The sequence below is a fragment of the Mesocricetus auratus genome, unplaced genomic scaffold, assembly GCF_017639785.1.
Source record: "Mesocricetus auratus isolate SY011 unplaced genomic scaffold, BCM_Maur_2.0 Super-Scaffold_100033, whole genome shotgun sequence".
Classification (NCBI taxonomy): domain Eukaryota; kingdom Metazoa; phylum Chordata; class Mammalia; order Rodentia; family Cricetidae; genus Mesocricetus; species Mesocricetus auratus.
The window spans coordinates 9,019,023-9,031,135 of record NW_024429213.1 but is presented as its reverse complement, the minus strand read 5'-3'; positions in this window follow the sequence as shown (position 1 = coordinate 9,031,135).

Here is a 12,113-nt window from a genome sequence, read left to right as displayed (position 1 = left end):
ATCCCTGGGCTCTGCAGACAGAGAACATTCCCTTTGCAGAAGGGCAGCAAAGCCAGGCATCCAAGGACCTCACTACATCTCCTGGAAAAGCCTGAGCCCACTTTCCCATCAGTCTTCTCCCTTAGAAAAAGACTTAGAGAAAGTCTATGGCCCGGGAGGAAGACAGACATGGGTTTGAATTTTGCTGTCACTTTTCTCTCCATTTAACAAATATGAATGAGCACCTATTATGTCCCTGGCACTTTTAGGTTCTGGGCATATAGTGATAAACATCAGGGGTTTAGGAGGGTCAATAAATAACACCCCCTTCATTCCCTCCCCAAGCAATTGAGAAATTGACATAGATGTCTAAAAGTTGGAACTCAAAATGTCCTTTATTACACAAAAGGCTATATTGGTGGATGTGGCTTGGGATCTGTCACTACAAGTGTCTTGCTGACACTCATCCAGTATTGATCTTAGCCATTCAGCCCCAGGCAGAATGGAAGTTCTTTTGGAACTGAGATATGCTTTTCACTGAGCCAGCTGCCTCCCCAAGGAGACTCCTAGGGTGGAGGGGGCAGACATGGGGACTGAGGCAGTGCCCTGGACCTAGATTCTTTGTCCTGACTCATCGGATCTATAAGAGGTGTTCTGAGTGTCTGAGCTACCCCTCCCCAAAGTAGCCCCAGAGATGAAAGTGTGAAAAGTACAAGGGCAGTGTTTGAAAGGGGATCCTGGGAAATAAAGGAGGGCATGTGGGAAGGGACTCAGCATGGAGAATCAGTCAATAAACTAAAGGTTACTGGCTGGGATAAAAGCTCAGGTGGTCAAGTGTTTGCCCCACAGTCATAAGAAACTGACCTTCTAGAAGCTACACTTTTAAAAAGCCAGGAGTACTGGCAGGTATTTGTAACAGATGTCTCCATGGGGCTCACTGGCCAGCCAGCTTTGTCTACTTGGTGAGCTTCAGGCCAATGAGAGACTGCCTCAAAATACAAAATATAAGGTGATGGTGGAAGTACTTCTGTGTATATGTTTGTCATATTGGTTGATAAATAATCCACTGTTGGCCAATAGGGAAGCAAGACAGGTAGGCCTAGGATAGGTGGAGGATTCTGGAAAACGGAGGCACAGTCAGTCACCATGTAGGATGTGAGAGGAGTAAGAGTCCAGACTCTTTCTCCGGTAAGAGAAGACCTCGTGGAAACACTCAGATTAGCAGTTATGGGTCAGAGATAGACAATAAGAAACCATAGCAAACGGCCAACAACTTCATAATTAATATAGCATTCTGCGTGTTCATTTGGTATTGATGCGGCTCTGAGATCAGGCAGGCGGGAAGAATGCTTGCTACAATAAGGTACAAAACACAAAATATGACTGAGGGCTAACAGTCTTGCCAACTCTGAGAGTCACGGAGGACCTCAGAGTCCTCCCACTCGAGGGCTGCAGCATCTAGGTCATTAGTCCCCAACTCTCTTAGGTTCTTGATTGAGGACTGCTCCTGGGGGATGACACTCCGTTGGTTTCCTAGGGAAGTCTGCAGGCTCCAGAGTCAGGGGAAGCGATGAGGTGTATTCTGACTCCTTCCCCATTCCTTAGGCAAATGTGGCTACCCCTCCTTGATGGGACCATTTCATCACCCCACGCCTTAACACAAGCTAATTTATTTAGGAAGAGGAGCTTCAATTGAGAAAATGCCTCCATCCAGATTGTTGTCGATGGGGGAGGACCCAGGCCACTATGGGCTGTGCCATTCCTGGGCTGGTGGTCCTGGGTTCTATAAGAAAGCAGGCTGAGCAAACCTTGGGGAGCAAGTGCAGCACTTTTCCATGGCCTCTGCATCAGCTCTTGCCTTGAATTCCTGCCCTGACTCCCCTGGGTGGTGGACTACAAGCTGTAAGATGAAATAAACCCTTTGGTCACAGTGTTTTATACAATAGAAACTATATCTAAGACAGCCTCCCTTCCTAGTCAGTGGCAAGGCAAAAATGAGGGTAGGAAGGGGAAAGGCTGAGGGAGGCGATCAAGAGGGACACCCTGCTAGCAACTGGAGAGAAAACTTGAGAACTTCAATAACTGCAGAGTACACACTCTAAATTTACATCTAGTCTCTAGGAATATGGTCTAGGATCTAAAATACACCTGCGCCTACACACAGTCTCTCTCTCTCTCTCTCTCTCTCTCTCTCTCTCACACACACACACACACACACACACACACAAACACTAGGGGAAAGAAGGGCATGGGGAGACAGGAGGATAGTCAGGGCTTATGGGTTTCTAGCCTGACTGAGAAACCAACTTCAGGGAGAGATCCTGTCTCAAGGGAATACGGTAGAGAACCATAGAAGACGACATATCCAACATCTTCATGTGGCCTCCACATGCATATACCCACATACTTGTTACATACATGAGAGAGACCGAGAGAGCATTGCTTTTAGGACCATGAATGCTGGTGTTTCATCTTCTGTGAGGATGGAATGGAAGAGGCTGCATTTGCTTGACCCAACTGTCAGAGCATCATGTCTACTGGACTACTGCTATGGCGAACCCCTGTGTGTTCCAGGTGGCTGTAAGTAGAGAGAATCTAGAATGTGCCAAGCCAGGACACCCGAGGGATCAGGCTCATCAGCTCAGCCTGGGCACTGATCCAACACCCAAGGCAGACGGTCTTTCTGTTCTACATGTTGCACTCAACTCAGCCCCCATACAGGCTTCCCATCCATCAAAACAAAGGGCACTCTGGAGACTGGCCTCAAATTACAAACAAAAAGATCAGAGAATTTTGCATCCCTTTCATTAGTCCCATCAAAACAAACAAAACCACAATGAGGACAGAAAGTGAATTTTGTTTTACTGGCACAATTGGGTCAATGGAAGGAATGCCCCAGCCTGAAAACCAGTGGTCTTCCTTCATTGTAAGCCAGTCTCATGAGAACTCATACAGAGACCAGCATTAATCCTGCCTGAGGACAGTGCCCCAAGACCTATATTTTAAGAGGTTGTTCCTCCTCAGGACTGTCATGCTGAAGCCTAAACTTCCAGCACATGAGCCTGTGAGGGGCAAACTATATCCAAGCCGTCAAACTGCCCGTGCTTGGCCCCCAGCCCCCAGTCATCCAGAAGGATCTTCTGTTGGTTTTGGTTATAGTGATAGTGCTAATGGATCCCAGCTTGGCTCCCTCAAGGTTCCAAGAACAGCAAGCTGAAAAATACAGATGTATAGACTCTGTGTATGTGTGTGTGTGTATGTGTCTGTCTGTCTGTCTGTATGTGTGTGTGTGTGTGTCTGTCTGTATGTATGTATATGTGTTCATATGGGGGTGCATATGCATATAGAAGTCGTGTGTGTGTATGTATATGTGTTCATATGGGGGTGCATATGCATATAGAAGTCGTGTGTGTGTGTATGTATGTATATGTGTTCATATGAGGTGCATATGCATAATATAGAGGTCATGTGTGTTCATGTATATAGAGGCCAGAAGTGGACAGTTACTCTCCGCCTCCTATTTTTCAACGTTGGTTGCTCTCCTCCTTCTACTTTTGCAACAGGGTCTGTCACTGAACTTGAGACTCATTGACTAACTGGCCATCAGATCCTAAGAATCCTCCTGACTCCGCCTTCCTAGCACTGGAATCACGGGTGTGTACTTGCATACCCATCTTTTTATGTGGGTGCTAGGGATCCAAACTCCATCCTCACACTTGCACCGCCAGCACGCTATCCACTGAGCCGTCTCTTCAGCATGGCCACCCTGCCCAGCAAGGAGGACCTGCTAGCACAGTCTTCCCAGGGGGCAGACAAGTTTCAAGCTACGTCTTTGGAGCAGGTGCAGGACACACTTGTGCTGGTCGTCCACCCCCAGCCCCAGGTCCAAGGACCCAGCAGGCACATTGAAAACCTTTTGAACAGTGTGTGTTGACTATGACACTGTCCCAGCATGCCACCTCAATGAAGCAGGCAGCAAGAAAACTTGAAGTCCACTGTGACTCTCCAGACTCTTCTGTGACCTAGGGGCATCATTGGGCGTCCTTGTCTTACACTGGGGACACCTAGGGCTTGCGTCTACAGCTGATTGCATTCACTTCTCTATTTTGACAAATGGTCCATGTTTAAGGATTCATAAAATTCAGGGAATGCATGACTGAGTCTATAACACCACGAAAAACGCATGTAGAGAACAACTTCAAAAGAAGATTCATCAAACTAATTACTTCTCCCTACACCCCCAGCCACACTCCCACCCCTCTTTCCACCTGGCCTACTCAAAAAGATGGACAGCCTCATTGCCAGGCTCTCTTCAAGCCAAACTCCTGACGGGTTGGTGGAGGAGGGGCAGCGAAAGGCAAGCACCTCCATATTTCTCCAGCTTCCTGCAATGACAAGACTTTTTCCTGCTGATGCATCTATTCTGGAACGGAGGCAAGGCTGGGGCCCTTGATGGGGGGAGGAGGTGGAAACTTGGTATGCAGGAAGGCTTCCTGTCACCCAGCTGTCTGAGGCAAATTCTAAGCAACCCTGTAAGATGGCATGCACCTGTGCCCTGCATTTATTTGTGGCATCAGTAGACAGTTCCTGAGACCCTTTGAAGAGGGACACTTTAGTTTTGCATCTGTAGACTTTGAAAGGACCACCCAGAGCCTGTGAAGGCGGCCTTATGGAGAAAAGGGGGCCTTGACAGGGGGTGTTATGATGGCTCAGATGGGTAAGCACTTAAAGTGCAAGCATGATTGTGTTCCCAGCCCCCACATTAAAACATCTGGGTGTGGTGGCAAGCACTTTTAATGCCAGCAGTGGGGACGCAGAGACAAGTGAGTCCCTGGGGCTCAGCAGCCAGATAGCACAGCCGAAATAGTGAGCCCTAGGTCAAGTAGGAGAACTTACCTCAGAGAACAAGGTGGGAGGCTTCTGGTGAATAACATGCAGGGTTGACCTCTGGCTGCTACACAACACACACAGGTACACCTGCATTTCATGAATACACACACACACACACACACACACACACACACACACACACACACACACACACACACTTCCAGGTCCTTAGGTCCAAATCTTTCTGAATTACTCAGATTGGCCCCAAATCTAAAAACAAATATGCTTTTTGTTTTGTTTTGTTTTTGTTTTTGTTTTTCGAGACAGGGTTTCTCTGTGGCTTTGGAGGCTGTCCTGGAACTCGCTCTGTAGACCAGGCTGGCCTCGAACTCACAGAGATCCGCCTGCCTCTGCCTCCCAAGTGCTGGGATTAAAGGCATGTGCCACCACTGCCTGGCACAAATATGCTTTTTAAGAGGAGTAGGCAACCAGGCCTTGGTGACACACCTCTAATCCCAGCACTCAGGATGTTGAGGCTGGAAGAGTGTGAGTTTGAATTCTGCCTGGACTACATAGTGAGACTATATCTCAGAAGCAAAGGGATGGGAAAAGACACCTAGAGAAAGTGACACCAAAACGGAGGCAGAGATGGGAGTGATGCATCTAGGAGACAAGAAACCCATGCGCCTCTACTGGTCACCAGAACTGAGAGAGGTGGCCAGAACAGATTCTCTCTCAGAAGCCTGACAACACCCTAATTTCAGGCTTTTAGCCCCCAGAACTGTGAGGTACCCATGGGTGACCCATCACTCCAGCAACCCTGGGTGTGAACACAGCATCCTTCAGGTGAGCATTTCCTGATACAGAAGAGGAGAACCCTGGTGCCCCCGGAGCAGCTGGCATATTTGCAAACCCTTGATGGGCCTTTCTCCCCTCCATGTCTTGTATCCCCAATACCCTACTGGGGTTTCCTGGCAACATCTGAACCCTTGTCCTTATCTAGTTTTGAGAGTACATAGTCTAAAGGCAAACCTGCACACCATCTTCCTAGAGGTCACAGTAGCCTGTATAATGGGTCTTTAAGATAGCCACATCCTAAGGCTTTTTTGTTCTGTTTTTGTTTTTAGAGATGGCATCTCACTATGTAGCTCAGGTTAGTTTCACACTTGTGATTCGCCTGGCTCTGCTTCCCAAGTGCTGGTATTATGGGCATGTGCGACCATATCCAGTTCCAGGTCCTAACTCTCAGCAACCATGAATGTTACCTTAAATGTCAAACAGATTTGAATGATGATGAAGCCAAAGTTCTTGAGATGACAATATCCTAGCCCAATGGAACGGGACCCATGTCATTTCAAAGGTCCTCATAAGAGGGAGGCAGGGAGGCAGGGAGGCAGGAAGGCAGGGATGCAGGGAAGCAGGGTTGGAAAAGACCAGATACCCACAGAAGCAGAAGTTGGGATGATGCAGCATGAGGCAAGGAATAACAGAAGCCTGCAGGAACTGGAAGAAATGACTGGATTGCCTCAGAGTGTTCAGAAGGGGCCAGCTCTGCTAGCATCCTGATTGCAGCCACAGATGTCTGACTTCCAGACCTGGAAGAGAATAAGCTTGTGCTGTTTGCAGTCAATTTGTTGTAGTAGCAGCAGGAAGTTCAGGTTCTGAACATTCAGCTGCTTACTGGCTGAGGACCTCGGGCAAGGTCCTGGCCTCCCTAGGCCCCAGCTCTTCACTTTGTTAAACAAGGGTAGTAATGGTTGCTATGGTGTTCATATATGGATGGAAGGAGGTAGCCCTGGGTGAGTAGGCACAGCTATCACTGGCTGGATATTTGTTATAAGCTAGTCTCTGTGCTCCACCTGTTGGAATAGAAGGTCAAAAATGATGCAATTTAGTCTTTGGATGCACTTTTCTTTTTCAAAGACAGTGTCTTACTATGTAGCCCTGGCTGGCCCAGAACACACTATGTAGACCAGGCTGGCTTTGAATTCATAGAGATCTGCCTGCCTCTGCTGCCCACATGCTGGGCTTAAAGTATACACCTGCCACCACAATGTTTTTTTAAGATTTATTTTTTATTAATCTTAATTATGTGTAGTTGTGTGAGTTCATGTGGAAATCAGAGGTGTTGAATTCTCTGGAGCTTGAGTTACAGTTATAGGTGCTGGGAACTGAGCCCTTAACCACTGAGCCATCTCCAACCCACGATCTCTCTCTCTCTCTCTCTCTCTCTCTCTCTCTCTGTATGTGTGTGTGTATGTGTGTGTGTGTGTGTGTGTGTGTGTGTGTTTGAGCCACTGAGGATAAAATCTGGGGCCACACACATTTGTGCTAAGCAAGCACTCTACCACTGAGCTATATTCTCAAACCCCCAGCCCTAGTTCTATGGTAAAGAAAATGTTGGTCCTCAAAGAGCTCTCAGAAACATGGACAATTATGATGTTTAATCTTAGTTTTCAACTTGACTGGTAGCAGTAGGATTCAAGCCTTTGGGTACACTTGTAGAGGATTTTCCTGATGAGGTTAATTGAAGTGAGAAGACCCACCCTAAAATGTGGATGACAATTTCTGGTGGTGGTCCAGATATGAGGAGGTCTCCAGATATGAGGAGGTCTGAGGGAAAAGCTTTTGCTTTAGGCCTTCACATCTTATTAGCAAGTTCATCTACTCTGTTACTGCTTCTGCTACTACCACCATCCTTCACGGACACCAGGACCCAGCTTCTTTGGCTTTCCAATGTGGACTGAAGACCAGGGACTCTCCAGGAATCCCCCAGGCCTTCAGGACTGAGTCAGGATTGACGAGATACCCAGTTGTGTGGACTGAGATGCTACCAGGGTCTCAGGCTCTCCAATGTAAAGATGGCCACTGCAGCTTATCCAGACAGTATCATAAAAGCCAATATAATAAATCCTCTTTTAGTATGATATTCATTCTATTGATTCTGTTCCTCTAGGGAATCCTAAAACAACAGCCAATAATAGTCAAAGGGAGATTCTTGACATAGACCCAGAACAGAATCAAGGTAGTTCTTGCTGTCACAGTCCTTAGGCCCTGGAAACTGAAGTCTCTGCACACTCTTCTTGTCTAAGGCTAAGTATTAATGAGAGCACAAGTTGCCATAGCAGCAGCAGTAGTAGTAATAGTAGCTATTTTCACAGCTCTGACTTGTCATGCCCTGATGAATGTTCTGCTTCTCATGTGACAAACCCTCCTCCTTGTCCTAGGGTCACTCGGAATGGAAGTCAAAGTCTAGGAACCCTAGAGCCCTAGAAACCCTGCCTCAGCTCAAGCAGGTACAGTTTGTGGTAATAGAGGGCATAGAAGGTTCTAGAAGTACCACAGGGTTCTTCCTTTTCTTTCCTCCCTCCTTTTCTGGTCAGACACTCACACACACACACACACACACACACACACACACACACACACACACACACACACACACACACACACACACACACCCCAGTGAACTGAGTCTCAGATCTGGCCCCGTGAAGAGCTAGGATTCAGTAACCACACAAGAGTGTTTGCCTTTGATAAATGAAACTCAGCTCCCATCTGCAGAGAGAGAGATCTCAGGACCTTTGAGTTGACTCAACTGGTAAAGACACTTGCCAGCGAACCTGAAAATCTGAGTTTGATCTCCTAAACCCACACCATAGATGAGAGAACTGGTTTCTGCAAGTTGTCCTCCGATTTCCACACGAGAGCTGTACCACATATGTGTATGTATGCACACATGAGTAAGTACATGGAATAATTTTTTTTTAGGAAAAAGGAAGAGCACTCAGCCTAGAAGCAGGACTAAGGCGCCAGCAAAGAGCGACAATGTGGAGGAAGCAGCGTCGCCCCTGGGGACCTGCAGGAATGACAGAAGGGAGTTGTGAGAAAGAACTTAGAAGAGCACAGGTAGAGACAGGAAGGGGTTCAAAAGACCCCAAGAAGGAGCAGACCTGTGTAAACTTTCTATGTCTGATTAAAGGGGACCTTTGGAGGCTCACCGTCAGTTCTGGCCTCACACTCTCAAAGCCCTGGCTTCACATGGGCCCCTTGGTGGAACAGCTACATAGAGAGGCAGACGTCATAGTTGGGTGTCAAAAGGAAGAAGCCTCTAGTTAACCTACTGTGTTTGTTGGCATTTTCTTGGTTTGTGTCTGATGGGGGTTTGGATTGGTTTACTTTGGTTAGACAAGGTCTCTTGTAACCTAGACAGTTGTCCTGTTTTGCTTTCTATCGCTGTGATAAACTCCATGATCAAAAGCAACTTGAGGAGAAAGGGTTTATTTAGCTTAAGCGTTCCCATCACAATCCATCACTGAGGGAACTCAGGAAAGGCAGGATCCTGGAGGCAGGAGCTGGAGCAGAGAGCATGGACGAGTGCTGCTTACTGGCTTGCTCTCCTGGGCTCCCTTTCTTATACCACCCAGACCACTTGCCCAGGCATGACACTGCCCACAGTTGGCTACCCTCCCACATCAATCATTAATTGACTTGTCCATGGGACAATTTGATGGAGGCAACTCCTCAACTGGTGATCCTTCTTCCCAGATGACTCGAGCCTGTGTCAAATTGAAACACACACACAGACACATACACACACACACACACACACACACACTCACACACACCAATAAATAATACAGTTAAGCAAACTATCTTTGCAATTTTCCAAAGGGACTCCTTTCTTGTATTTTCTTACTTGGCACAGTCCCTGGATTCTCCCTAAACCTGTGGGAACTCCCTCAGAAGAAATACCCCCAGTCAGGGGATCCTAATAGTTACATGTGTTGGACAGACTCCCAACTGCAGTTAAGGGGGGGGAAGTTTCCGCATTCACAAGTGTCTGAGAGACAAGGCCAGGTCACAAACATAAGAGCGAGTCCAGAAAGTGGAAGACCAGGGCTGGGGCCAATGAGAACCTTCGGGGGGCAGTCAGCTGTAGTGGTAGAGACCTTTCATCCCTGCTGCTTAGGAGGCTGAAGCAGAAGGGTTTCAAGTTTAATACCTGCCTAGGTAGTTCACTGAGACTCAACCTTTTATGTTTATCTCAACATAAAAGGTAAAAAGAGGGTTGGAAATGTAGCTCAGAGGTAGAATACTTGCCCAGTAAGCCCTGGGTTCAATATCCAGACGTGCAAGGAAGACAGAGGGCAGGGAGAATGGGCTGGCCAGGAGCAACAAGAAGAGCCCAGGGCTCCTGCCCACTGTACTCAGGTCACTGGGGGAACTGGGGCCTTATGCAGCCTTGTAGGCATGACCACAAAGAGACAATCAGCAGTATTTGAACTTCCCATACTCGGTATCTCTGGACCAAGAAAGATGGAGTGAGCATCTAACATCTTCTGGTAGAAGCTGTTCAGTGTACAAAACCACATTTGTGAAAAATGGGCTCAATTTGCTATTTGGACAGCAATGAAACTGAAATCATTTCAAATGTTAAATGCCCAACATATTGAAACCCACCCTCTGATAGATCTTCCAAATTAGCTTGCAAGCTCCCCATGCCTCCCTCCTGGAGGGAGTGTGCTTCTTTGCCAAAGTCATTCCTCTCTCTGGCCTGAAGAACAAGAAGCCTCCGGCTGCCAGTCGTCACTTGCCCTGGCCTTCTGCAGATGAGGTGCAGGAGGGGAGGGGCAGGAGGGGGAGCCGTGTTGGTGGTCTTCTCTTCCACCATGAATTTGATCTAATGGGACTGTCTAAGTGCCCAGATACCACCATGACAGGCACTCCGTAAACACTGAGATAAACAGGTAGAGATCTATGGAGGCAAGCATAATTTGCTTCTAAGCGCCTTTTCTGTCCTATAAATAAAGCAAGAAAATAACGTTGGAGGCATTTGCAATCCTAATGGAAGGAGGAAATTAAGTGGTAATTACAGGGCTCAGGATGAATGAAGAAGCCCACGCAGTGTGAGTGGATGGGTGAAGTCAGAGAGGCAGTGCGAGTCTGGTGGACCCTCCTGCATCCTGGAGCCAATGGAGACTCAGCCAGCACCACACCCGACACCACCCGCAGGTGGCTTCCTGAGGAACGGGGATCCTCACAGGACAATGACCCTGACTGCCTGGCCTCTAAGTGAAGCTACAATTCTGGTTCTTGGGTGTGTTCTTCAAGTGTCTGTTGAGGGGACAGCAGAGTCACACTCACACTCTGATTTGGGGGGAGTTTGCTTGTTTTTGCAGGGATAATGCCATCACCTACAAATCTGTACGGACATGGCCCCTCCCCTGTGTCACTTCCCCACCTCTCCTCTGACTTTCCTAGGATCACCTCCCGAGTGTCTACTGAACTGAAGCCTTGCCACAGGGCCTGTACTGAACACAGGCGTCGCTGCACCGGCTGGCCAGTGAGCTTGTTGGGAAGTACAACATAGGGCGCGTAGGGTGGGCTTCATGAGCAAGGCCAGTGTGCTGTAAGCAGCAGAGTACCTGCTCTCCTCAGAGTCCCACACTTGACTTCACGCTCTGCTGGCCCCATCTGGAAACTGTTGATTATGTTTTCAAGTCTATGTGTGATGGCTAGCTCTAAGTGTCAACTTGACGGAACCCGGAATCACCTGGGAAGGGAAAGGGGAAGGGAAAGGGAGTGGGGGAGGGGAGGGGAGGAGAAAGGGAGGGGAAGGAGGAGGGGAGAGTGGAAGGGGAGGGGAGGGGAAGGGGAGGAGAAGAGGAGGAAAAGGGAAGGGGAGGAGAAGAGGAGGGAAAGGGAAGGGGAGGGGAGGGGAAGGAGGAGGGGAGAGTGTAAGGGGAGGGGAGGGGAAGGGGAGGAGAAGAGGAGGGAAAGGGAAGGGGAGGGGAAGGGGGAGGGGAGAGAGGAAGGGGAGGGGAGAGGGGAAGGGGAGGGGAGGGAAAGGGGAGGGGAGGGAAGGGAAGGGGAGGAGAAGGGGAAGGGAGAGGGGAAGGGGAAGAGGAGGGAAAGGGGAGGGAAGGGGAAGGGAAGGGGAGGAGAGGGGGGGGAAGGGCATGGGAAAGGGAGGAGGAGGGGAAGCTTCCTTTCTTGAATTGCCTAGACCAGATGGGCCTTCAGGCATGTCTCTGGGAAAGGCCCAGTCCACTGTGGCGGGATTTTGAAATAGGTCAGAGTGGAGAAACTGAGCTGAACACAGGCAAACAAGTGAGCATGTGTGGATTTCTGGCCCTGAGTGTGGGTGTAGTGTGACTAGATGTTTGAAGTTCTTACCTTGACCTCCCTACAGCGATGGACTATAACCCGGAGTTACAGCTGAAAGAAACCCCTTCGTCTCCTAAGTTACTTTCCATGGGACATTGTATCACAGCAACAGAAGTGAAACTAGGAAATTAGGT